At 38.6% G+C, this 27,206-nt stretch overlaps 1 protein-coding gene across 2 annotated transcripts in view; it reads right to left on the bottom strand.

Annotated features, from left to right (window-relative positions):
- The window catches only part of CPED1 (cadherin-like and PC-esterase domain containing 1), a 248,922-nt gene that overhangs the window by 196,002 nt on the left and 25,714 nt on the right, over positions 1-27,206 (bottom strand). The window lies entirely within an intron of this gene.

Below are 27,206 nucleotides of genomic sequence, written 5' to 3'. Positions count from 1 at the left end.
TAGGTTTTAGTATCACCATTACTTTTTATAGATTTTAAACACCAAATATATTTCCATCAGATTTCTTATCAAAACAAACAAACAAACAAACATGTGTTAGGCAGGAAATAAAATACAGAGATAAATTGAAAAGAGCAGTTTTGTGTAGAAGAAATGTGTGGTCTAGTTATAGATAACAGAGTTCAATTCAAAGCACAGAATATGGCATGAACCAAAATGAGTGATATCTCCCCAAGGACAAAGTTCTTTGCCAATAAATCGTAGTAACTTGCCAAAACAATCTCATAATAGTACATTATTGCATAATATTTGAATATTTTTAATTTAACATTTGTGTGTATATATATTGGCTTATTTCCCTTACTTTCATTGATTTATTTATATAACTTTTTATCAGTATGTTACATAAAATTGGTGCATTGAAAATTTGTTAAATTAATGAATGAGGGTTCTATGATAGGATGACAAGCACATTATTTCAAAGAGGAGACATAAATAGGTATCTCAAAAATATTAAGAAAAAATACCACTGAGTAAATTATGAAAGCTTTGGGAAGCTTTTCCCATTTTTGGATGGGAATCCAGTTTTTTAAAATTAAGCAGTTTCTGTACAGATGACATCTTTTATTGATCAGTCCTAAGATAAATATTCCTTTGAGTACAACTTTATGCCAGATCTTGCAAATCATCACTTGCATTCAGTATTAATGATTTTAAAAAGTTAAAGCAAACAACCATTTCCCAATTCTATCTTGTAAATATTTCCCCAAATTTTTTATATGACAGCATAATGCTTTAAAAGAAGGGATTTCTAGGAAAGAAAAAAGAGAGATGAGGAACACTGATGGGTGGCAACTGGGAGTGAAATCTCACTCTCCACTAATGAAGTCCTCTTCCATTTGACATGCCCTGTGTTGTGTGGACTATTGGTTCCTCTGTCGGGAACTGACCTCTTGCTGGAAGAGAAGCCTCTGCCAATCTTGGGGTTCAGACAACAGAACTCAAGTTCGTTTCTGAGCCAGTCCATGAGCTTCTCTGTTGGCTTCATGTATCCCCAAGATGATGGAAGACAACAAAGTAGTTCAGCAAGACAAGAAGAAATAGTGAAGATCATTTGGGGTTGTGGGGAATCTCACCATGTGACAGTCTTCTGACCTTAGGTTTGCAGGTGTCTTCCCTGTTCCAAATGCCCTCACTTTGAAGGGCACTAGAGACAGACCCCTAGAGACCAAACTCCTAGAGACTAAAGTTTTGGAGTCTACAAAGACTCCAAAATTTTATTTTAAGTGTACAACTAGCATTTTGACTATAACCTTTTAACGTGTACAGAAAGGAGAAAACACAAAGACTGCTCTTATTCAATATTATTTCTACTCCAGTAAACACTAAAACTCAAAAAGAAACCTCCCATCCTAATATCCCCAACTAAATATTTTAAGAAGATAAAGACATGCAGAGACAAAGAGTGGGATTTCAAATCACAGGCTGCATTGTTTGAGTGTTAAAAGCAGTGAGTTTTATGTTCCTCTAAGACTAAGGCAAGTTCCCTTCACTCCCCAGGGCATACACACAATTTCCAGAGTTGAAAGAAAGAAATATATATTTATACATAAATGTTTAGAACAGGCAGATCCATTTAAATAATTCAAAACATGCAATTTATTAAGAACCTCCTATGAGTAGAACATTGTGCTAGACATATAAAAGCAAGTAACAACAACAAAAAAGCAATCGCTACTCCCAGCAACTTGTTTGAGGGCTGTAAGTATTAGAAAAAAATTAAGATAACACAGAAAGCATCACACCACTTCTTAGCATTAGAGGGTTACTCCTCATCTCAAAAATAATATTTAAATTAAAAATCAAGATTTCAAAATATTAACATTCAATATTTCAATTCCACTTCTCCCCTTCACATAAAGAAAAGTATAGCTGAAAAGTTCATGCGATCTCTTCATACTCTTTCTATGATGGTCTGAAAAATGCTGCCTATTTCCAGTCAAAATTCCTGTTGTTGCCCTCACTGGATTCTACCTCGTGCTTTAGAATCCCTGTACTTAATAGACCACTTCTCTCTCCCTTTATTTTTCTCTCCAGTATTGGAGGTTAACTCCCTCCCATGAGCCACACAACTCCCTTTTAAAGGAAAAATCTTGTTGCATTAGTTTTCCATGAATGTTTCATTTACCGAGTTGATGTTGCATATTTTTCCTTTTAATAGTAAAGTTGTTCACTAAGGTAAATCTGTTTGATTTGGAGGTGACTGTGGACAAGCTGGTATTTGGTCAGTTGATTTTATTTTTTTCACTGTTACTTTACAGAGTTGATGAGTTTCAGGTAAAATTTCTCACACGAGCAACGGCATACATCACCCCACAGCCACCACCAGATAGTGAGCATTCACCACCAACCCGTTAGCCTCCACCTACTCTCCCCAACTCTGCTCTGGTAACCACCATTCTGTTGTTAGAGTCTAAAGGACTGTTGTTATTCTCTTGATTTGCTTCCCCCTCCCCCATATTCCACAAATAAACGAAATCGTAGTGGCATTTGTCTTTCATGGCAGAATTTCATCTTTTCTTTATAGTTGAGTAGTGTTCTATAATGTATATACCCCACACCAACTTTATCTAACCATCTGTCATTAGCCTCAGATTATTTCCTTATATTGGCTATTCTAAATAGGCAAGCTATGCCATTCTAAATCAGTCATTATCGATAGGAATGCACATATCTTTTAAAAGCAGTGTTTTCATATTCTGGAACTGGAATTACTTGTGGATTGATCTTAAACCATCTCCAGATCTCCCATGTTGAGAAACGGCATTGTGACTCCAAAGAGGATGTTCTGAAATATACCTTCTTACAATCTTTTCTTCCTCAGGATCCTGGAAAAATCAAGAGGGACCTATGACCACTTTTTTTCACAGATGTGTCTTTTCTCAACACGTAAAGTGGTGCAAGCCCCAGCTCCTTCGTGCGCCTCTCGCGTTCTCTTCTTGTTTGCCTGGTGGTTGGGTTTCTCTCAATATTCACCTCGTGTCCGGCTGTTGCCACAGTTGTGAGTAGCGAGGACAGCCACTTTCTAAGCATTGGGACAAACATTTTGGATGTCTGTCTCACCTGATGTGCTTCTTCTGCCCCCAGAGGATTCACATTAGATCGTTAGACTTGGATTTGGGACGATACAGACAAAGTGGATGGTTGCTTCCTTAGGTTTCCTTGTCATAGGGCAAAGAAGCCTTTTTCTAGCCTGGCTCTTTAGAAGCCTCCCATTAGGATGTAGGTCCCATATCACACTAATAATAAGTAGTCATAGTAGTGGTTGTAGCAGCAGCAGTAGTAGGAATGGGATCAATTCTAAACAGCTCGGGACCACTTGCCATATGGTGGGTTACAGTGTCAGCACCTGGGAACTAGGCTTTTGGATAGTAATTTAAGTGCCTGACATTAAGTTCTAGACTGCCAAGGCATCAACATCAGATAAACACATTACCATCTCCATGACCAGATAAAGATTCAGTCACCACTCATGAAGTCTCCTCATTTTTTTTTTTTAAGATTTATCTATGCATGCTTACAGAACGGGGTACTGGCCAGAGGTGTGGTGGTGAGGGGATTCACCAGAGACAGAGTGGAGAGCAGAATAGGCCAACTGAGGAAGTACAGTGCTGAGGGGAGCAGTGGGCAGGTCCGGAGAGGTCTGCCGCACCATGTGGGTCAGCTCCTGGGTGGGGGGGGGGGGGGGGTTTGAACTTGTGCTGCATTGACTTCCAAAAGCTTGTTAATGCGGTGCTTTAACCTGTTGGGCCACCAGGGAGAGCCTTTCTTCCCCCAACCACCACCCCCCCCTTTTTTTAAGGAGCATTCTAGTTGACTGAATAACTGGTCGTCTGACCTCTTGCTTTTCCTGCCCAGCACTTTAATCCCACTTTTATGTTAAAATTCATTAATAAACAATGACCTGTGGAAACCTAGGCACCTCCCTGGACCTCAATAAAAGCAGAGCCCTAAGACCTCACTCTTTTTCTCCTCCCGAAGCTTCTTATGTGGCCCTAGGTGAATAAGCCTTCATCTTCAGAGTTCCCTGACGGTGGTTGCTGTTCGCATCTCACCATCGTCGTGTGAACCAGCACGGTCAGATCCACTACCACTCTGGGGCCTTAAAGTGAAATGCATGTGGGAGCTGGCGGGCAGCCCCGTTATTCCTACCCCGTAACATCATTACTGATAAGCTGCCTTTGTCCTCACCCAGCAAGAGCGTCTCATGTACTCTGGAACGTGACATATTAACTTAGCCTCCACCTGTTTTTAAAAAGCTGCTTTTTAATTTTTTTTCCTGATGGTTAAGAGGATTTTAGGGCGGTCACTAAACACCAGAGTGGGACTAGCTCCCAGACAAAGCTAGCCAAAACCTTAAATAGAGAGGTCAGAGGACACAGTTCTAGGAAACAGGATGTAGATGTTCCAGTGTTCATTCCAAATCACGAAAACATGAAAAATCTGCAGGCATCTCCCTATAAATTACAAAATAAAAATGCAGATAGCATCCCTTGCTACCATTGCACCACAGTGTTGCCACTGGAAACAAACCTCTACAGATAATTTCAGGAGGACAGGTCAGGTTCCGATTGATGCAGATAGGAAGGACACGGACTAAGGTTTTTATCCTTCTTAAATGCTGCTGCAGGAACAAGCTAACATCTCAGTGCTGAAAGTAAGAGCTATTTTTAAAGGTGTTCGTTTTTGTTTTTGTTTTAATTAAGCATCTACCCCAAGGAGTGAGGTTGCCTTTAGAATGTTTCCAGTCTTTCATAGGCAGGCTGCCATGGAAAGCAAACCATCATTTCCTGGCTTGTAAATGACCTCCTTCATTGATAAGATCTGCCGGATCAGGATCAGTAATTCAAACCAGAGAACAACAAGAGTACTGAGATAGCATCGATCATATAAGAGCTGTTTAATCTCAAGGAATGACAACTTCAATTTTCTGGCACACTTAGAGAATCTAAGAGTATTATAGCTATTCCTGCCTTATTTTTCTCCATAGTATTTGTCATCATCTGAGAGATTATTTCTTGTCTATATTTATTGTCTGTCTTGCTCCATTTGAATGTTTCTCCATGAAGACAGAACTCTGTTTTGTTCATTGCCTTCAGCAGTGGCTGGGACTTAAGAAGATTCACTACATGGATGTTAAAAGCATAAATGAATGACTGACTGAATGTGAGCAACAGAGCAATAATTACAACTCAATCAAAAGTATACTGAGGCCCTCCCTGGTGGCGCAGCAGGTTAAAGCACTGCACTAAGAAGCGAAAGCCACTTCTGCATGAGTTCGATTCCCACCTGCCCCGGAGGTGACCACATGGTGCGGCAGATCTCTCCTGACTCGCCCGCTGCTCCCCTCAGCAGTGTACTTCGTAGATCAGCCTGTTCTGCTCCCCACCCTGTCTCTGGTGAAGCTTCTCACTGCCCCCGAGCCTCTGGCCTGTACCCCAGTTCTGTAAACACAAATAAATAAATCTTTTTTAAAAAAAGTATACTGAAACACTTTTGCAAAAGTTAAAAATGAAGGAAGTATGAGAACATGTTTTTTTAAAGGACATAAAAATATATTTTGGTTCTTAGCTAATAAAGATGAAAGAGCAGTACACTTCTAAAAAACAAAGTTAACTGTTTCTTGTGCTTAAGGAAATTATAAAAACAAATATGTGTAGTTGTTTCCAAACCTTTGCTATTGGAAATAATGCTACAATGATAGGGGTGCATGTATCTTTTCAAATTAGTGTTTTTTGGATTCTTTCAGTAACTACCCAGAAGTGAAATGCTGGATCATATATTTGTATTCCGACATTTTTAAAGAATCTACATATTGTTTTCCATAATAGCTATATCAGTTCATTCTATCCAACAGTGTATAAGGCTTCTCTTTTCTCCACATCCTTGTTGCTTCTTATATTCTTATAATTTACTGACTTGTGCGGTGACATTTTGATTTGCACTTTTTTAATAAAAGCCATAATGGACATCATTTTAAGTGCTGCTTGCTATCTATGTCTTTTTTGGAGAAGTGTCTCTTCAGATATTCTGTCCACGTTTAAAAACAGGGGTTTTTGTTGTTGTCATTGAGTTGTATGAATTTTATATTTTTTGAATATTACATCCTTCTTAGATGTATGATTTCCAAATCAATATCCTCTCCCATTTAATAGGATTGCCTTTTCATTTTGATGAAAGTATCTTTCCCTCTGCAGAACCTTTTTAATTTTACAAAGACCATTTATTTTTATTTTTGTTTTTGTTTTCTTTGCATGCAGCATAGGTTAATGTTGAAAAACTTACCACCTGTGTCTTTTCTACCCATCGTATGGTTTCAGGTCTTATATTTCACATGCCTATTATCAAATGAATGGATAAGGAAGATATGCTGTACATACATAATGGAATACTATTTGGCCACAAAACAGATGAAATCTTACCCCAAAATGGCAGATGAAATTTAATTTTTGGTGGAGATCATAATGTAGAACATATAAAGATGTCAGATTATAATGCTATATACCTAACTTTTATTGAATATTGTTGACTTATGTCATTTCAATAAAAATTAAAATGTAAAAAAAGAAATATATTGCTGGTGGGTAAAAAACAAAGTAAGTAGCAGATTTCAATATTTTATTTATTGGAAAATGTTCTGTGAACTTATATGTAAATTGAAGGTAAAGATTGACAAAGCATGGCTTGGAGGATAAACTTGTACAAGAGCATTGAGAATAGTTATATTCATAGTTACGCAAGTCAAGAGTATTTTATTGTCATAGGTACTTAGTTATTCATAGTATTAGACTTTTATATTCCATAAGTACAAAACTGAGGTGATTTCCTAAAATTTGTTTTTCTTTATGGTGAAATATTGAAGATAATCACTTTCAAATAATGCATAATACCCCTTTATATTGGTAATAGCTCATGAGGATATTTTCTATGTTTACTGTTTCAACTTTATTACCTTTCCCTTTGTTGCTAGATTATAAGATTTTTATTGAATAACAAAATCTTACATTCTATACCTCTACCAAGATTAGAGTAAGTAGTACTATATTCACAAATAATTATTTATTTATAATGATAAATTGAGTGCTATGCTTGAGTCCACTAAAAAAAATTTGGATATAAAATAACCAATGCAAAGTTCTGTATCTTTTCCAGCATCTTTCAAGCATATTAATCAGTTACCTTAACTGTACTGCTAATATAATGGCTCTATAAAATGATTACACCCAGAATTAATTTTATTCATGATATTTTTAAGGATAAGAAAATGTCACCTACTGTATCTAACATTGATTATAATAGACATTAATTGATCTTTACTGGTCTTAATATTTCAATTTGCAGAATTCACTTGAAGAGAAATTGTATATACAGAACCCTAAGACCTTTGATGAATTATAAAACATGGCCACAAAATCTAATTAAAGTTGACTCTTTACCCCAAGTATTTGGTCATTGATTTTTGCTCATTATACCTCTGGCTCCAAATCCACATCCTTTAAAAGGGGATGATGAAAAACCTTGTATTTCACCAAGAGAAATTCTAACCTATTCTCTCCCTTGATGTCCTAAATTCACACTAGGGATCAAGCTTTCCTATCCTGATGCCTATCCTCTTTCTGCCACAGGAGAGGTTGTGAAGATCAGTTTCTGTGAAAAGTTTGGCGCTTCTAAAATTCTTTTAATCTACTCATAAATTCAGGAAAGTAATATTATGCTCCAACTTTCATAAAAGTTTCAGATTCTTGCTCTCAAGAAATTTTCCACTAAAAACATGAAAGAAAATAGATCAGCTTATCACTATAAACTAAATTCAAGAAATGTTGAATTGAGAAACATTGCTAAAGTTCTTCCCCAAAGTTTATTTAAATGATTATTTTTTTTAATGTTCTCATACCACTTCTATAGTATTTTTTTGAAGGGTAACTGTATGTTTGTTTAAATTTTTACTGCTTTTAAGATGATTATCTGTCTGGGAAAATTCTCATGACTACATTTTATGAAATTTCTAAATGTCTGGAATTCTCACCACTAAAAGACCTTAAAAGAAATGAACGCTGCAGCAATTTAAAAATCAGACTACACCTAGCACCCAAATATTGATTTTTTTTAAATTATTCTCAAAAAAAAAAAAAAAAGAACCAGAGTTTCCCATAGAAATGAATAATTCAAAGTTTGGAGTAGTAAATATACAAGACAAGCCCCAAGTATCACACTGTCAGAAAGTTAGAAAAAGCCCAAATAAACCAGCAAGCAAAGAACAGCAATGATGGAGTTCTATCAAAAGGACAGGGATCAATTGTCAAAACCAGAATAATTTTAACAAAATAAATATTGGCATTATAAATTATATGTCCAAAAGTCCATGCTGATACAAGCTAACCACTGAATGGGTAAATAAATTGGGATAGGACAAATTGTCCAAGTAGAAAAATAGCAAACTATTTACACAGCTACTGTAAACTGCAAGAGGTACAACAGCCTATGGCTTCCTTGGAAGCTGCACATGATGATCCTTTCACAGACTACAATAGCCATAGAAAAACTGCAGTAGAGAAATGTGACATCATTACTGCAGCCAGGCGGTCAAGGTTAACGTCAACAGCGATAGGTCATCTTGATGGTATTGACCCTCCAGATGATGTCATGAGGTTGACATTTTTCCTTGTGGTCTAATTCTAACCATAAGAAAAACAGTGGGCAAATTCCAGCCGAGGCACGTCAAAATACCTGACCGGTTCTTCTCAAAACTACTAAGAACATCAAAAATAAGGAAAGTCTGAGAAACTATCAAAGCCAAAAGGAAATTGAAGAAGCATGCTGGCATCCTGGATGGGAACTTGGTGGAAAAAAAAAAAAAAGTATGACTGAATAAAGTCATAAAGTATGAATAAAGTATGGACTTTAGAATTTATAAAAAAAAAAAAAACACTCCAGTGAAGATGATTGTTAAGTGTAAGTGTATGACTACAGCTAGACAACTCCCATGTACCAATGACATATCAAAAGCATTTTATGCTCATAATGTATATTACAACACCAATTAGCATTACAATGCAAAAACTGAAAAAAATTAGTTTTTATGCAAAATGCATTTTCCTGCTAGTTAAAATTTTAGTGGTATTTTTGAAAACAGAGGACTGCAAAATAGATCAAGTTTGGAATTTGAGTTGCTCCCCATGATACCTGAAGCCACCTCAAATTCCTATATTTTGTTTATATGTTATTATTTCTTTCTAAGTTCAGTACTTTTGCTGATTTTATTTATATCCACTGCTTTAGTTTGCTTCTTGGCTATTGATTTCCAGATTTACCTTTGTGGACAATCTGACAGACAGATGCCCTGCAGGACAAGCACAAGTCTGATCTCATGATCTCCTGCCAGATACCTGTCCTACCTTCTCCTTTCCTTATCATTAAAGGGATAGCCAATGTCTTCCTCAAACTAGAAAGTTTACTGCTATCTTCAACTAGTATTATCATAACATTCCTGTTTTTACTAAGTTAGTGCTACTTTCAGTATTGTGTGTTAGTTGGTATGACTTGGCAGGTTGTGGGGGAGGGGCAATCTTAGAATGCTCAAAGTTTCTTTCACATAATTTAATAGGAATTACTTCTTCGCTTTATGGCATATGGACTTAGGGTATGTTTCATGGGAACACTATTTTGGGGTACCAGGGGAAACGATGCTGTGTGGGCCACCATTCCATTGTTACAAGGTAGGGAGAGAGGCCACCCAGAACCCAGAAACTTGCTCATTCTAAATAGGTTCTGCCATCCACTGCCTTAAGACAAAACATACTGTAGTGCATAAGACCTGCAATGGAAGGAACTTTACTACAATGAGTGCTCAACAAAGGCAAGACAAAAAAATATAGTTTCCAAATCAAGCACTGGAAGCTACCCATCCCCTCGTGGGTAAATGCCCAGCCAACAGGTTTGGCCCAAGCAGGGTCACTGACGTGTGAAAGCCTGCCAGCAGTGTAAAGCACATTCTGGCAGGGACCCAAAGAAAAGGATCGGGGACCCACAGAAAAGGGTCAGAAATGGCCATACAAATCTGGGAGAAAAAGAGCAAAATCAAAGCCAAGATAAAAACTGGCGCTGTGAACCTCCCCACGGATCTCACCCACATCTGTTTCACCCAGTCCAAGATCAAGAAGCAAGTGCAGCTTTTTCACGTGGCCCTCTGTGCCACGTGCCTCCTCCAAGTCCTCTCCTAAGCTTCCTGTCTCCTTCCTTCCTTCTAGCCTTCTCATCCAAATCCTTTTTAGCTTCCCTTCACTGTTCAGCTCCACCATTAGGTGGGCAGGAAGCATAGAAGCTCCCTTCTATGGGGATTACACTGTTACCCACACATTCTGACCTGGCTGCCTCCTTTTTGTCCTCTTGGGACATTTTATGTCTCCAGACATACTACTTACATTTTAAATGCATTCTTGTTATTCCAAAATGGTCTTTGGTCCACCAAGCTTTTTTATCTGGAAGTGTTACAAGGCAACCCAATTCACGTTAGGTTGAATGTGGGGCCTCACCCATGAGCTTATGATTCAACTGCAGGCACACACAAACAGGTCAAATATGGGTTTGTTTATAAGAGAAAGGGAAACAAATAACACAGGGAGGGAGAGAGAGAGAGGTAAGTTGGTGAATGTGTCCTACCAGTTCTGCTGACCTGAAACCCCAAAAGCATGCTGAAAGCTGGTGAAAATCCAAGAGACAAGCAGTGAGTCGTGAGGCCAAGAGACCCCCAAAGCCCACATGTACGGTTTTATATCCAACCATCGCTGCTTGACTCCACCCTCAGGTCCCAGCATGCTTCCCTTTGGTGTTGCTGGGATTTGTAGTTCTGTTTTCTGGAATGGACGCAAAGTCCACAAAATCTGTGTCTATAGAGTTCAGGACACCCTTGCCCCTTGCAACAGGTAGTTAGAAATGAAAACTTCAAGCTCCATCATAAGGTTACCACATCAGAATTTATCAGTCACAAGTTCCTCAGGGGATCTGTATGCATTGAAGTTTGAGAAGCACTAACGTACCCCTCTGCCCTCGAGTTTCTTGAAAGGTCTCACTTACTTCTGTAATGTTAGTGTCTTGCTTATAGCTCATGTTTAATAGCCATGCGTGGAATAAAGCGTGAATGTTTAGTGTCAAATCTAAAATATGCTGATTCCTGGCTCTAATGTCCTCCTTATAAACCTGTTAAGAAGTTTATGTTTTAAATTGGCTTCTTTTATTACTTGAGTACTTGACAGACACTCCTTATATCAAATTCCACAGAAATGGCAAAGGAGGTTTTAGTTGCTAATTAGCATTGTGACATTTCAATTAGATAAATATTAGTCCTTCCTGTTTTAGTAAAAGTCATTTTGCGTGACTTCTCAAAATACAATAAAACCTAATCATATCTGGTTCAAAACTGTGTAGTAATGCACTGGGGACAGTTAGCAATGTGAAAGGGAGGAAGGAGTCATTGATTTCAGACTGATTCTAACAATAATGCTACACTAATTCAGCACAGATGAGAATGAAGCCTTGAGAAAATGTAATTCATGAATATGAGAAAAAGAATCAACGCTCTCAATGATGTATTACTTAATGCCACAAGCATTTAGATTAATCACACCACTCCTATTCACAAATTATTATTTTCAAAAATCTCTCCAGATTTATTTAGCCCACTCATAATATTTCTGTGAGATATATATTTGGCAAGATTTATCATCCATTTTCAAATCAAGCAATAGGTAAACTAATAAGGATGTCCAAGGTCATTACAAAAATCAGATGTGAGACATAAATCTCAGATTTCCCAGTCAGAATAATACTGACATTGGGGCAGATGTTATAAGGATTAGAATGAATATTTGTAAAGTATTTGGAGTGCTTAGTGCTTGATAAATTTTATATAACTATTTGATGATTTGATAGGTGAGCAGTAGGTAGATACTGGCCGATAAAATTCAGACCTCAGTGGCAAACTTTTTAAAAGAAATAAAATGTGAGATCTATGTATCTTGCTGTCAATCATGTAAGGCTTTTGAACATAATATTATTTAGAAAGAAAAAAATAATCTTTTCACTCTACATCACTGTATCATGATTCTTCAATACACAGGTAGCTGTGTTAATTCAGAGCAAGGATCTCATCATCGGTAGGTCCCACTTAAAATTCATGCACATTGAAATAGTTTTCTCTTCTGGCACTACAAAGTGCATGAGTTAGAATAGGTGATATTTTGAGACCTGATTAAGGAATGTGATGATGTAAGGATGTGTGTGTGTGCATGTTTATGTATTTTCATAAGTGAATAGCAACAATTCCTCAGTTATAGGCACGACCTGACCAGCTAGGCCCAAATTCATGGGGCCCTAAAGTGTGTGTTTTAGCTAAGGAAGGACCAGGATAGTCGGCAAACAGGACTATTGCCTAAGACAATTTTCATCCACTTCACAATTTTCTTAAAACTGGCCCTGCTCCCAGAATCCAAGGAGATATCAGAAGTGTCTCCTGAGTCTAGTAATTCTGCCTTCTATGAGATGAGGAACATTTAGGCCGATGTGTAACTATGCCAAGTACTATTGAAGTGTGTTGTACTTACACACCTAAGAAGTATATTTTATGCCACATATTATAATAAAATTCTGAAAAATCATAATTTCCTCAGACTTTCTACCTTTCCAGAGATGCTTAAAATAATGCATTATTTTGCTAATTATTTATGATAACATCTTAGAGAATGCAATCTTATTTACCTTATTGATTGTCCTTATTCAAAATAATTTCTCTGGTCTACTGACACTATTAATTTCAAGATTTATACACACACACACACACACACACACACACATATATATATATATATATACATTATTAGGTATCAGTGCTTTGATTTCTATCAAGCTGATTGCAAAGGATAATATTGTTGGTTTAAAAAGGATAAGCATTCTGGGCCCTCCCTGGTGGCGCAGCGGGTTAAAGCACAGCACTGAGAAGCTGAGGCCACTTCCACATGAGTTCGATTCCCGCCTGCCCCGGAGGAGACCACATGGCGTGGCAGACCTCTCTTGACCAGCCCGCTGCTCCCCTCAGCAGTGTACTTCGTTGATCCGCCTGTTCTGCTCCCCACTCTGTCTCTGGTGAAGCCTCTCGCCGCCCCTGCACCTCTGGCCTGTACCCCAGTTCTGTATGTATAAATAAATAAATCTTTAAAAAAAAAAAAAAAAGGATAAGCATTCTAAATTTTCCAGATTTTCCAGATTATAATCTCAAGGAAGAGCTAGACTCCTCATATTTCCACATGTAAGGTATTTACACTTCCTTTCCCAAAATTCCAACCAGCAATAGATGATATCACCAGTTTGGGGGTGGGGGGGGGAGAGAGATTATGATATAATTTAGAAAAAAGAATACTCTTTACATCACTGTTTCATGATTCTTTAATACACATTCTTACCATATCATATATCTCTATATAGAGACAGATATATAAATTCATATCCATCTATCTATATAAAGTTATAGCTATACTTTAAATTGTTTTTCTGACTATACATTTCATCATTTTTCTTTGTCTTCCCATTTGGATTTGCTTTCTATAAACTGCTCATTTATATCCTTTGTACAGAAGAGATTTGCATATAAAACTTCAAAAATAATTTTATATCTATTTTATATTTCATTGAGATGTTGTTGGTTTACAACATTATTGCTTTAGGGATATAGGCTCCTACCTCTTCAGATGTATGTTTCCACGCCACCCTGACCAACACAGCCCCCACCCCCATAATTCTCCATCATCCTCCCCTGGGCCCATTCTTCCCTTGCTCCGCATCCTCTCCTTCTATAGTCACCTCAATTCTGCCGCCAGCCCAAGGGTTTTTCTTTGAGTTGATTTTGTGTGTTCCTTTGTTTACTTTATTCCACATATGAATGAGATCATCTGGTATTTGTCTTTCTGTTTCTGATTCAGTTCATTTAGCATTATTCTGCCCACCTCTACAACGTGTTATTGAATATAATGCTGTAATAAATATAGAAATACGCTATCTTTTCAAATTAGTTTTGTATTATTTGAAGAAAATACCTAGGAATAGAATTGCTAGATCATATGTTAGATATACTTTTAATATTTTGAGGAAATTCCATTTTGCTTTCCATGGAGGCGAGACTATATTCCCACCAAAAAGGTATCAGGGGATCTTTTCTCTACAGCTTTATCATCACTGTCATTTCTGAAAACACGGAGTTAAGATGAGGTGTGCAACTATACTCCAAACTTATATATTTTTGTAAATGAATAGAGAATCAATAAATTTTTGGAAAAATTCATTGCAGTGCAGGTAAATTTCCTTCTTTTATTAAAAAAGTTTAAATGGTGGCCCTCCCTGGTGGCGCAGCGGGTTGAAGCGCAGCACTGAGAATCTGAAGCCACTTCCGCATGAGTTCGATTCCCGCCTGCCGCCTGCCCCGGAGGAGACCACATGGCGAGCCAGACCTCTCCTGGCCCGCCCGCTGCTCCCCTCAGCAGTGTACTTCGTCAATCTGCCTGTTCTGCTCCCCACTCTGTCTCTGGTGAAGCCTCTCACCGCCCCTGAGCCTCTGGCCTGTACCCCAGTTCTGTATGAATAAATAAATAAATCTTAAAAAAAAAAAAAAAAAAGTTTAAATGGTGTTACATTTTAATCTCATAAAATCTTAAAATGTGATCACACCTAAAACTGATCCCTCCCTCGTGGCGTAACAGGTTAAAGTGTAGCACTTTGAAACTATCCACAGTCACTTCAGCATGAGTTCGATCCCCGGCCAGGGAGCTGACCCACATGGCGCAGCAGACCTCTCCTGACCCACCCACTAGTCCCCTCAGCAGTGTATTTGAATAGACCTGCCTGTTTTGCTCCCCACTCTGTCTCTGATGAACCTTCTCTCCCTCACAACTTTGGTCTGTGTACCCAAGTTCTGTGTGCATAAATAAGTCTTTTAAAAAAATGTGTTAACATCTAAAACTGAGGATCCTTGGAGAACTGGCACTACTGGTAAAAATAAAAATAAAGGTGATCCTTTTTGGAGGAATCGGTAGGGAGAATGACAGTTTACACTGACCTAATGTTTCAGCATTACACTCAAATCTCCAAAATTTAATATAAATGTTAAAACAAAGTTGCATTTTAGAGCAACTAATTGAAAAATTCTCAATATAGTAAGGACTGAGTTTTTTTTTTTTAAAGCTTTACTAATGCATACAGAATTGGGGTACAGGCCAGAGGAGCAGGGGCGATAATAAGACACACCAGAGGCAAAGTATGGAGCAGAATTGGCAGATTGACGAAGTGCACTGCTGAGGGGAGCAACAGATGAGTCAGGAGAGGTCTACTGCGCCATGTGGGTCACCTTCCTGGCCGGGGATCAAACTTGTGCTGCAGTAGTTGCGTCTAGCTTCATAATGCTGCTTTTAAAACTGTTGGGCCACCAGGGAGGGCTGGAGAAGGTCTGTTTTGAAAAACTATATTATACAATGTGACATTTTAAAAAATAAAATAAATATTTTTCATTAATTTTCAGGAACTAGTATAATATTCTCGTAAGAGGTCAGGGTTGGAGAGATACAGAGCTCCTGTCAAACCTAAGATCCACCAAGTCTCAGATGCACTGCTCTGCGACTCATCTGTGAAACAGAAACACATACTTGGTGGAGGGTTCAATGAGTTAATGTATACAAAATGCTTAGCATAGTGCATTTAGTTAATCATGAAAACAATCACAAATCTCTTGATATAGAAATTTGTAAAACTTTTTAAAAAGCTTTTGATATCCCAAGACTTGTAATCAGCCTATTAAAATACATGCAATGAATTACTACACAAAGAATCAGGAAGCAAAGAGCAGAATCTGAGTGTGAGTCTGTGAGAATATGCATGTGTGTTATGCTGGGGTTATGCTTACAAAATGCATGGAAATGTACAACATTGCCCGTGTTCTCTCTGTGTAGTGAAATTTTCATCATTTTCCAATCCTTTGCATTTGCAAATACTTGATTCAATCATCTACCATAAGCATGTAACATCTTTATAGGTAAGAAAACCACTTTTAAAAAATGCAGTTAGAATCTGCATCCAAATAAAGAGATATTATTCTCTGTGGAAAGGTCATCAAGTCATTTTACATACTTTGTATCTTACAAAATACAACAAATTTCCAATTAAATGTTATGTAGAAACTAAAATGTATAGAAAATCAATCTGGATCTCAACCATTTCAAATTTAAGATATCTCTGCTGTAAAAGAGTTCCTTAAAAGTACTCCAGGCCCTCCCTGGTGGCGCAGCAGGTTAAAGCACAGCACTGAGAATCTAAAGCTGCTTCCGCATGAGTTCGACTCCCGCCTGCCCCGGAGGTGACCACATGGCGTGGCAGACCTCTCCTGACCCGCCCGCTGCTCCCCTCAGCAGTGTACTTCGTCCATCTGCCTGTTCTGCTCCCCACTCTGTCTCTGGTGAAGCCTCTCACCGCCCCTGAGCCTCTGGCCTGTACCCCAGTTCTGTATGCACAAATAAATATATCTTTAAAAAAAAAAAAAAGTACTCCAAATATCAGGATTTATTTCCAAGAAGCAAAAATCACACTTAACACGTTCATGTTGTCTACTGTTGAGTTAGAGGTTCATACAAGATAGGGTCATGCTGATAAAACTTAAAAGCTGTATCTACAAAATGGGCAAATAATAAATAGGAATCTTTGCACAAACAAGCCAGTGGAAGTACAAACACTTATTATTTCTGATAGGTGACTACCTGGGTGAGCCTTCAGATTATGCTTGGAATGTGCCTGCCTTTCTGGCATTCCCAGCATTCCTGTGATGGAAGCACCAATTCCCAACAGAACCTCAATCTGTTTTATACTATTGCTGTGAGTTTGAATTTACCTTCCATTTTTTGTTAGGTCAACAGAATACTCATTCTTAAAATAGCCTCACCTATTAGAATGACAATTGGGATATTGGTGAGATTTGGTAAGATGGGAAATTTGTTACACATCTGATGACAAAAATTTATGCTTTTCAGGCAGAACTTTGATAATATGAGTGGAGAATTCCAAAAATGATCCTTCATTTCAGTCATTTTATTTCAGAAATCTATACTACAGAAATAACTAGCAACATGGACAAAGATGGACACACATAAAATTTGTGAGTACATTATTTATAACAACAAAGCATTATAAAAATCATAAATTTCTAACAGCTTGGGAAAGATTAAGGAAATTTAATGAAGTAAATATTAAATACATCCATATAACTTATGTAGTTAGTGAAATATTTGCAATGTTTTATGGCATGTGTTTCTAAAGTGATATTTTTTGTTTAAAAAGCAATTTAGAAAATTAAATAAGACATATTAAAGCCTTGTAAAGAAATATATCTAAAATCAACTGTCTTTATTGGTGACATTATAAGTGATCCCCTTCATTCTTTTATCCACATTTTATATATTTTCCAATTTGAAAAGATCTCAAAGATCATCTAATCCAAAAGTCTTTAACTTCTATGAAAGGAAAGGAGTCTGAAGTTAGTAACCTAGTCAGGCTTTCACAAAGACAATCCAACCTAAGCCAATAGCTCTCTTTTCTGCAGCACCATTTAATTAATTATCCCTTGGCATAAAACCCAGCATATCCTAAGACAGTTTAAATTCAGCTGTTTGTTACTATCATTCCCAAATGGAATCACTGACCTGGACTATAAAGAATTGAGCACACACATGTCCATGCCAAATCATAATGAATGGGCTTGGCACCCGTGGAAAGTTAACAGGGGCTTCTCACTGGTGTGCAGGGTTGATTCAAGCTCCCAGTGAGAACAACGGAGAACCGTTTGGCCCAAACTATTGAAACAGAAAATAAGCACAACTTCTGAGAGAAGGAAAGAATCAAACTCTTGTTAAAGAAGAACCCAGTAGAGTAGTTCTCAACTTGGAGGATAACAGCAATCCCAGGAACCTGGTATTTCTAAACCATCCTCCTTTTTTCATGAATCAGATCTAGTCCCTGCATGAGAAGTTTGAGAATCTCAATCTTAACAAATAGGTATCATGGTGGGGCTTTGTCAAAACGATCTTCTTTGGGCAAACATTCAGACAGGGAGTCCCTTTACCTCCCAATAATCACAGAATATAGAGCTAGCTATCAGAGAAGCAGGGCCCTGAGAGTCATCTCTGCCTTGCACACCCCTTAATCCCTTGTTTGGTAACTCTGATAACGAGATGGAATGCTAACAAGATTTTTTAAATTCCAAGAGTTCCCTGTTCTAAGTAGACCATTTTATTGCATTAATGATGAGTTTCACATATGACTTTCATATTTTTCCTTAGAGGAAAGAACTGAAGTGAGTTCTTATTAAGAGAGTACTATAACTTGTCAGTGAATTCTTTAGTTGAAAACAAAGACATCACTGGCTTGATGAAAATCTTCTGCAGGAGGCATGGGTATGTGAATTTTGTTCTTCAATTCATTTTGCTCAGGCACCTCCCCAGAGCACATTTCATTTTGCTTTACCATCCAGATATTTCCTATCACAGCATTTCTCCCCAAACTTAAAAAAAAGGTGCTGAATATCTGAAGGAAAGATTCAGCTATTTTATGACTGTGTTTTTCCAGTTGTTTTTCTTATTTAATTGTGTATCTACTAGGTATATACAAGACATGCGTCTTTGCAGAATAGAATGTAAGTAGATTAACAAAATACCACCCTGCTTCACAAGGAGCTTATATGATAGAAGGGGGAATAAGGTGGACACTCAAGAATTGAAAACAACGTAACACAAAGCAGACTCTGAAATGAAAGATGTGTGGATTATGTGTATCAAGACCTTGGATAATTCATTTTACCATTTCTAGTTTGAAGGAAAGGTATGGGTGAACTTATATATTAATTTGAATTTGAATTAATGGCAGAAAGGAAAAACTCAGGCAGATAAAAACCTCAATGGCAATGCAAAGTAGAAACTTTGAAATATGATCTGGCAAAGGTGAGTAGGCCAACTACAGTAGTTCTCTTTCCTGCCCACAGGTTAATGTCACCAGGGAAGTTTTTAGCAAACTAGTAATGTCCATGTCCACATCTCTCCCCAGAAATCTTAACATAATTTTCTAGAGCATAATGTGAGCACTAACTTTTTTTTTTTTAAATTTATTTATTTGTGCATACAGAACTGGGGTACAGGCCAGAGGCGCAGGGACGGTGAGAGCCTTCACCAGAGACAGAGTGGGGAGCAGAACAGGCAGATTGACGAAGTACACTGCTGAGGGGAGCAGCGGGCGGGTCAGGAGAGGTCTGCCACGCCATGTGGTCACCTCCGGGGCAGACGGGAATCGAACTCATGCGGAAGCGGCCTCAGATTCTCAGTGCTGTGCTTTAACCCGCTGCGCCACCAGGGAGGGCCACTAACTTTTTAAATTAGGTTCCCTGACAAATGAAGAATGACAAGCCTGATAGCCATCTATGTCAGAGATGAGAGGGATCTGATGCCATGGCGTGGAAAGCATGGAATTCTGCACTTAGAAATAGGAGTTCTGGCCCTCCCTGGTGGCACAGTGGATTAAAGCACAGCACTAAGAAGCTTAAGCCACTTCTGCATGAGTTCGATCCCTGCCTGCCCAGGAAGAGATCCACATGGCACAGCAGACCCCTCCTGACCCGCCCGCAGCTCCCCTCAGCAGTGTACTTCGTTGATCTGCCTGTTCTGCTCCCCACTCTGTCTCTGGTGGGTCTTCTCACCCTCCGCATCTCTGGCCTGTACCCCAGTTCTGTGTGAATAAATAAATCTTTAAAAAAAAAAAACAAAGAAATAGGAGTTCTCTTTAGAAGGAGATAAGATATATTGAAGACATTTGCACAGGAAAGTGATGTGAGCAGAACTATGCCTGTGGAATACGAGGTTGTCTGCTATGGAGGGGTGTATCATAGAAGGCAGAGACCTTCAGCTAGAAGAAGACTTAATAGCTGCTGGGATGGCATGAGGCCACATCATGACTCTAAAGAAGATGGAACAATGGCCGAGAAGGCAGCACCTTTCAGGGTTTGGAGCCTGATGTGTGTTATGGTTAAAGGAAAGAGAGGATCTAACAATGAGCCTGAGAATCCAAGGCTGAAAGACTGAGCCACTGATAGGAACATGCCAGACAAGAATCAAAGAGATTAGTTCAACTACACATTGAGCAGTGAAGCATACAAATCAAAACACCTATCAGGTAGCTGGAAAGTCTGGAAAATTCTATTGCAGGAGACTAAAATTAATATTTGACATTATCTAGAGGATGTATCCCCAAAAGGAGAAGTTTTTAAAGCAAGGCATAATTGATCTATAGCATTTTAGTTTCAAGTATTTAACATAATACGCTATATATAATATAAAATGACCATTTCAATAAGTCTAGTTAACATCCATCACTTCATAGCTAATTTTTTCCTATTATGATAGACTTTAAGATCTACTCCCTGAGCAACTTTCAAATATAAAGTATAGTAATATTAACTTGAATCAACTTGTGTAGTGCACCACAGGAACTTACATATTTATTACTGGATGCCTGTGCCTTTTTTTTTTTCTTAAGATTTATTTGTTTATGCATACAGAACTGGGGTGCAAGCTAGAGGTGCAGGGGTGGTGAGAGGCCACACCAGAGACAGAGTGGGGAGCAGAACAGGCAGAACTGAAGAAGCACACTGCTGAGGGGAGCAGCGGGCAGGTCAGGAGAAGTCTGCCTCACCATGTGGTCACCTCAGGGGTAGGGCTCGAACTCATGCTGAAGTGCTGCACTTTAACCTGCTGAGTCACCAGCGAGGGCTGCTGGTGCCTTTTGACCACTTTTACCTCTTTCTCCCTACCCTTTCTCTGCTCTGTTTCCCAGAGGAGATTACTGAATCTGCAAAGTAGAAAAATGTTGTAACAGATTATCAAGACTGGGGGAAACAGATAATGGAGAATATGTGCCTTGAAAAATGTCCACGTTTGAAGTAAGTATATAAAAACAGGAGATTCAGGAGCCGGAAATGTTAGTGCTGCTGGTTGGGTGGGTTCTGGTTTTCAGGCGATGGAGAAATAATCACTGACACCGTGACTGCAGATTAGCACGCTCAGGTGTATTACAAGGACTGCTGACAGGGGAGGGAGACCCAAGGGAGGCGCCTGTAGCTAGGGTGTTTCCTTTTTATAGAGTTTATGTGGACTCTCCACCACTCTCAAAATCTCCCAGGGCGCCCCCCCCCCCCCCACTTCAGGTACTTTTCCACTGCCAACTTTGCCTCATTGCTCCGGTTTGTCACCCAGAGGTGTGAAGTGACCACAAGTGCTGTTCCTTCCCCCACCTCTCCTGTGACGGCCAGCTCTGTGGCTGTCAGCCTTTGCACACTCGCCCCCTGCTTCCTTCATTAGGAAGGTAGGAGTATAAAGTGCTTGTGAGAAAATTTCAGAGCTTACAACACCACCTCAGCGCTAGGTCAGGTGTTTATATCATTGGTTCTTCTGCTTCACTAAGTGTGGAATACAGTACTAGGAGGTCAAGGTACCTGAGAAGTTACATAAGTGAATTAACAATAAAACTTAATTTATAATTTTAAATTGTATATAACTTTTGAGAAACACTGGTGTTCTACTCGTGCTCCAATCTTCTGGCACAAAACATAATATAAACACAAGTATAGCTGTTGAGGAGAGAGGAGTATAATGGCACCATTTTTCCCATTCCACTTTCATGCAACCACCTGGAGGACAACCCCAGGGTGCCATGAACCAGACCACCTGGGCCAGGGGGTGACTAGAGAAAAGCTGAGCAGCCAGGTGAGCCTATGGAACACGGAAGAGGCAGATCCGTCACTCGTTTTTTTTGTGTCCTGGGCTGACACTCTGGTACTGACGGGAAGGAGTCTTGGAAGAGACATGTGGAGAAGAGACATGTAGAGACAGGTGGGAGAGCTGTGGTGAGAGATGCATGGGAGGCTGCTCTTAGTTCTCGGCAGAGACAATGGCAACCACTGATCTGACCTCATGGCGGCTCATTCGATGCATTTTGAATTCTGAGTCTCTCCTTCAGTCCCAGCTTTCTGGAACCTGCTTGACCCCTTTCTTGTGGTTCTCTGCCATAAGGGAGCTTAAACTTGTGGCAAGCTTCGGGGTCCCAGCAGTCCCCCTTGTGGCCAACCCTATTTGGTTAGTATTTGACCATGAGTGAATGGGGAGTTTAGGGGAGTTTATTGGGAAACTATTATTGGGGATACCCCTTCTTTCTCTCTGTATGCAAACTACTTCAACTAGAGATCTTTTACACTAAGAGTCTGCTTTCTCTGCCTTCATGCCTGAGCATAGCCTGATCCCTTTTGAGAGTAGGCATCCCTTAACAGTTTGCGGTCCCTCAGTGCTGCTCAGAAACTGTGCTAACAGTATGGCTGGATTCTATAACAAAGGAGGTTCCTTGGTAAATTTTGAGAGAACAGTTTCAGGAGTGAGAAGTAGTTAGAGTCACATCATGGAGGGTTAATTTGAGAGATATTTCAAAGGGGGGCGAATACCTACTTTTGGTTAAGTTCCTATTTCCCAAACTATCATTTGGACTTCTAAGAGAGATGCTGTTAAGAAGAGGCAATATTAGCTAAAAAGATGAAAATTGTAGAAGAGATCTAAAGAGAAATATTCATTAATTTGGGGGAAAGCCAAATCTAAAAAGGAAGTGATTTGGGAAGTTGCAATAATATTTGCAATATTGAGAGTGGAAAGTAGAGATAAAAATTAAGAGACAATCATGGAAATGTGACTAAAATGCTCCCAAATTCCTCAAAAAATGCAGACAATGTCAAAAATATTTCAAGCAGCTAAATCAGATGGTACACTAGCAAAGTACTCACACTCTATCTGGACTCTCCAGTTCCATTTTAGTTGATCCGTACACTCTGTCACTTGGAAGGTCCCACATGAAAGAGTCTGTTTTTCTCCCTGAAGACTTTCCTCAATCAAAATGCAGTATGAGTATTACTAACCATTACAAATTAAGCCTACCACCTAAAGCACAGTTTAGTCGGTGGCAAAACAAGCAAAAATGTCTTAATTTCTAAAAAGGAAAACAAAAAAAAATACTTTTTTTAATTCCAAATGAATATGAAAAGAACAATGACCAAAAATAAATAAATTTCTTGCAAAAATATCAATGCAAAGTAGCAGAATGTGCATTTAAAGAAATAGTTCAGTGACGGCATCTTTAAAGCTGTATTAAACATTTCCCAGATTTGGAAAATTCAAATAGCCAATCTGGTTTCTATGAAACTTAAAAAGATCAAAAAATTAGAAGGAAGCTAGGCTTAAAGGAGAAATGCGAGGGATTTCAGTCAACATCTGGTGACCGTTTCCAATTATAAGAACTAACCCACTTAAGGAAGCAGTTTAGTTTCTTTGGAGTAAAAACGAGACACTGGCTTTTTGTTCTCTTTGCACAGCGGAGGGTAAAGGAAACATCAGAATGGGGAGGTCACTCAAAACTCAACTTTTATAAATAAGACAGCTTTTTTTCAAAAACTAAAGTAAATTCAACTCAGGTCCCTGTAGCATAAACAACTCAACTGAGTTAAGGTTAAATAAACATTCCTTGAGCTCCAGAGTGCCAATTAAGGAACAAATTCTGTTTGGTCGTAAATACGTCAGTAATTCTATAAGCACAGAGGAAAATAACAATAAACCTGAACATACAATTACTGTGTGTCATAATACAATAAAACAGAATGGGGCAGCCTTATAAGTTTCTTCGATTCAATTTCTGTTTTCAGTTTGATTAACTATAGCGCAGAAGCGCTGCTGATACCGGCTGAAACCTATTACTTGCATAATAAAAAACGTATGTGAGATGGATTCTAGGCGAAACAGCAACCAGGCATCACACGTGGTGCTTTTTAAATGTGACCTTTACTAGTTTGTCTTCCTGCTAAATAGTCACAGGGCATTCACCTCAGGAAGGCAGCAGGGTGCCGCTTTAGGGCTGCAGGGGAAAGGGAGAGAGTAGTTCATTAGACTCTCCTGTTTTAAATTACCAGTAGAAGCATCTGCTTTAAATGTGCACTACTGGCCAGAGGGGTCTACCTCCAATTGTGCTATCAGATGGAGGCTTCCCCACTCCTGGGCCCCTCATTCCTCTCTTCTGTCCATAAGACATGAGATTACAAGCAAAGACAACGGAAAAGAAATGATATTTAAAATCATGTTCTACTTTTTCTCATCCCGTGGCTATAAATGATAGCATGCATCATAGTACTGTAGACTTGAAAAAGACTTTGGTGCTTAGGTTATCTATTTTCCCAAGTAATAAAGCAACTATTTCAATAGCATCCCTAACTTGCTTCCGTTGGAACAAGACTCCCTACTTTCTGAGATGGGATAAGACCAATTAATCAAATGCCCATCCTTAAATTGGTCCTAGGTATAGGTATGCTTTCTAAAGTAAACAGAAATAAGTTTTGACTCAAGCAACTCCTTAGACAGCAGGAATCCCAAAACACTGATGCAAGTGTTCTTTTCAATTGCAAGGATCTATGTTTTCATCATCGCTATTCTAGTTACCGCTGCAACTTAGAAAAAATGTCCTCTTTGTGTTCAGATCACTAATTCTGTCAATGATAAAATAGACCCTGCGTCACTGATTCTATCTCTGGAGCAGCCTAAAAGCTTTAAGAAAACATTTATTCTCTCTCAGGTCACTATATCATTCTATGAACTGAAACAATGATCTACTAAATAGTACCTGGATGATATGAATAATGATGATGCCTCGATATTTTTTTCAGAGAAGTAATCCTGGGTCCTATTGTATATTTTTGAAAAGCAAAAGATTAGAAGATCATAAAGTGAGTATTTTACAGTGTGCTAAGAAAAGAATAAGAACCCATAATGTGGGGGACACATGGACCCTAAATGTCATGATGGGGTTGTTCCTGTTGTCGTGTCTATGCTCACCAGCACATGTTACAGGCTTACTTTCTGAGCATTTTCCAGGCAACACTGCGTGTTACATTGTTTCATGGGATAGTAAAACTTCAGCAAATCAATCACCACCTCTGAGCAAATCTGCATCTCCTGTCCTGGTCTCTGCTAGCTCTGGTTTCTGGAGCTCCACATAAACAGCCCTGGCCACTGTGACTGAAAGAGGTTAAAATTAAACTTCTCCTCCCTCCCCCCAAACCAGCAAGCTGAGTAATACAGGCAAAAACGGCAGGGCAGTCTTAAGGGGAAAAATCTGAAAAATAGACACAAGCACTCCAGAACCTGATAACCTAGAATCGTATGGTCTATTTGGTATGTGTTTCTGTGTAAGTATATAAAAATCAAAGTTTATTGATTAAATTTTAATGTGCATTTTCTGAGGCAGTCCACTATTTAAAAGGCCCATTGTTGATATACTATTTTATTTTTATATGTTTTCAGTAAATATTTATGGTGGGCCCCTCATTGGAAGGAATGGTTTTAAATGACAAGTAGAACAGAAAAGGTATCCTACTTTAAGGAACTTTAAGGACTTTAGAGATTTTGGGGAAGTGAGGTTGTTTTGCTTTGTTTCTTTTAATCCATAATGGAAAGATTTAGGAGATTGTATGTTAGAATTTCTGGAGAGTTTACTTCCCAAACTTTTAAATGAGTGTTTGCAAATTGACAGGCAAAATACCTATCAAGTTGATTTAACCAAAAATACCCGGCAGCAACACCCTTTGAACACTCCCTTTAGAGCCACTTGAAATGTTCTTCTCCACAAAGGAAACTTCACAATCCTTTTCTGTAACTGTTTCTTGACAACATAACAAAACCTGAAATTTCTGGAATGACTGCGACATACCATTTACAGAACAATTCAAAACCATCAATTTGAAGAAGAGAAAACCAAGGTTTTATGAAGCTGAGGAACGTGATGAAGGATATAGAACCCTCTGCCTTCCTGAATCTAGGGATTCGAACCCAGATTTCATCTACTCCAGAGCCTGTACCTTTTTTTTTTTTTTTAAGATTTATTTATACATACAGAACTGGGGTATAGGCCAGAGGTGCAGGCGTAGTGAGAGGATTCACCAGGGGCAGAGTGGGGAGCAGAACAGACAGATCGACAAAGTCCACTGCTGAAGGGAGCAACAGGCAGGTCAGGAGAGGTCTGCCATGCCATGTGGGTCACCCCCCTAGCAAGAGGATACAACTCATGTTGCAGTGGCTTCAATGGCTTCATAGTGCTGTGCTTTCACCCATTGTGCCGCCAGGGAGGACCCCAAAGCCTATACCTTTTAACTACCAGAGTCTACTAGTAACCCCCTCCAGAAAGCAATTATTGTGGCTAAGTTTTTTTCATGAATGGGTAATTTAAATCCCAACTTCTGGCTTCTTTTTGAATACAAATAAACTGAAGAAAAAAACTGAAATATGTTTGCTATTACAAAGTTAAGATTGGTCTGTAGTATATGTTTCTTTTCCATACAAACTTCAGAACCAGCTTTTGGCAAGTAGCCATTATAAATAAACATTCAAAATTAGACTAAATTTCAAGTGACGTACGGATGTGTTAGACATTTTAAGAGTGAAAGTGAATATATAAATAAAAATATAGGATAAAAATCTATTGCATTACAAGGAGAGAAGGTAATCAGCTTTTTCTTTTTTACTCTATTTTCCACAACATTAAGTAGTGATCTGTATCTCTCACCCTATTAACTATATCTTTTAAAACTGCTTCCCAAGAACACAGTTGGGTAAATTACAGCGTACTTATGAGAGGGTCTGGAGGAAGCTATGACATAACATTATTTAAAATGCATTTCTCCAGAACACAATTTATCAAGTTAAATATCATTACAAGTACCTATAGATTCTATGTATCACTGTTTTACTATTAGCCCTTCAGAAAAACTTCTTTACTATTCCTTGCTGGCAAGTTCTTAGAGGGACTAAGATACAACATCTACTTCACCAGCATTAACCTGTTACATAACTTAGTGTTAAATACTTCCTCATCCCTCTAAAGAAGTTGTTTTAAACATACTGCATGTAATGGACCAGGCGAGAAAATAACAAAAATAATGAACAACCATATACCAGAGACATTCTGTGGGGGTGGAGTGGGGAATGGGATCAAAAATGGGG

This window comes from Condylura cristata, unplaced genomic scaffold (genome assembly GCF_000260355.1).
Source record: "Condylura cristata isolate star-nosed mole 26May11 unplaced genomic scaffold, ConCri1.0 scaffold00005, whole genome shotgun sequence".
In the NCBI taxonomy this organism is placed as follows: Eukaryota; Metazoa; Chordata; class Mammalia; order Eulipotyphla; family Talpidae; genus Condylura; species Condylura cristata.
The sequence above is the reverse complement of the archived record's forward strand: the minus strand, read 5'-3'. Positions and strand labels throughout refer to the sequence as shown.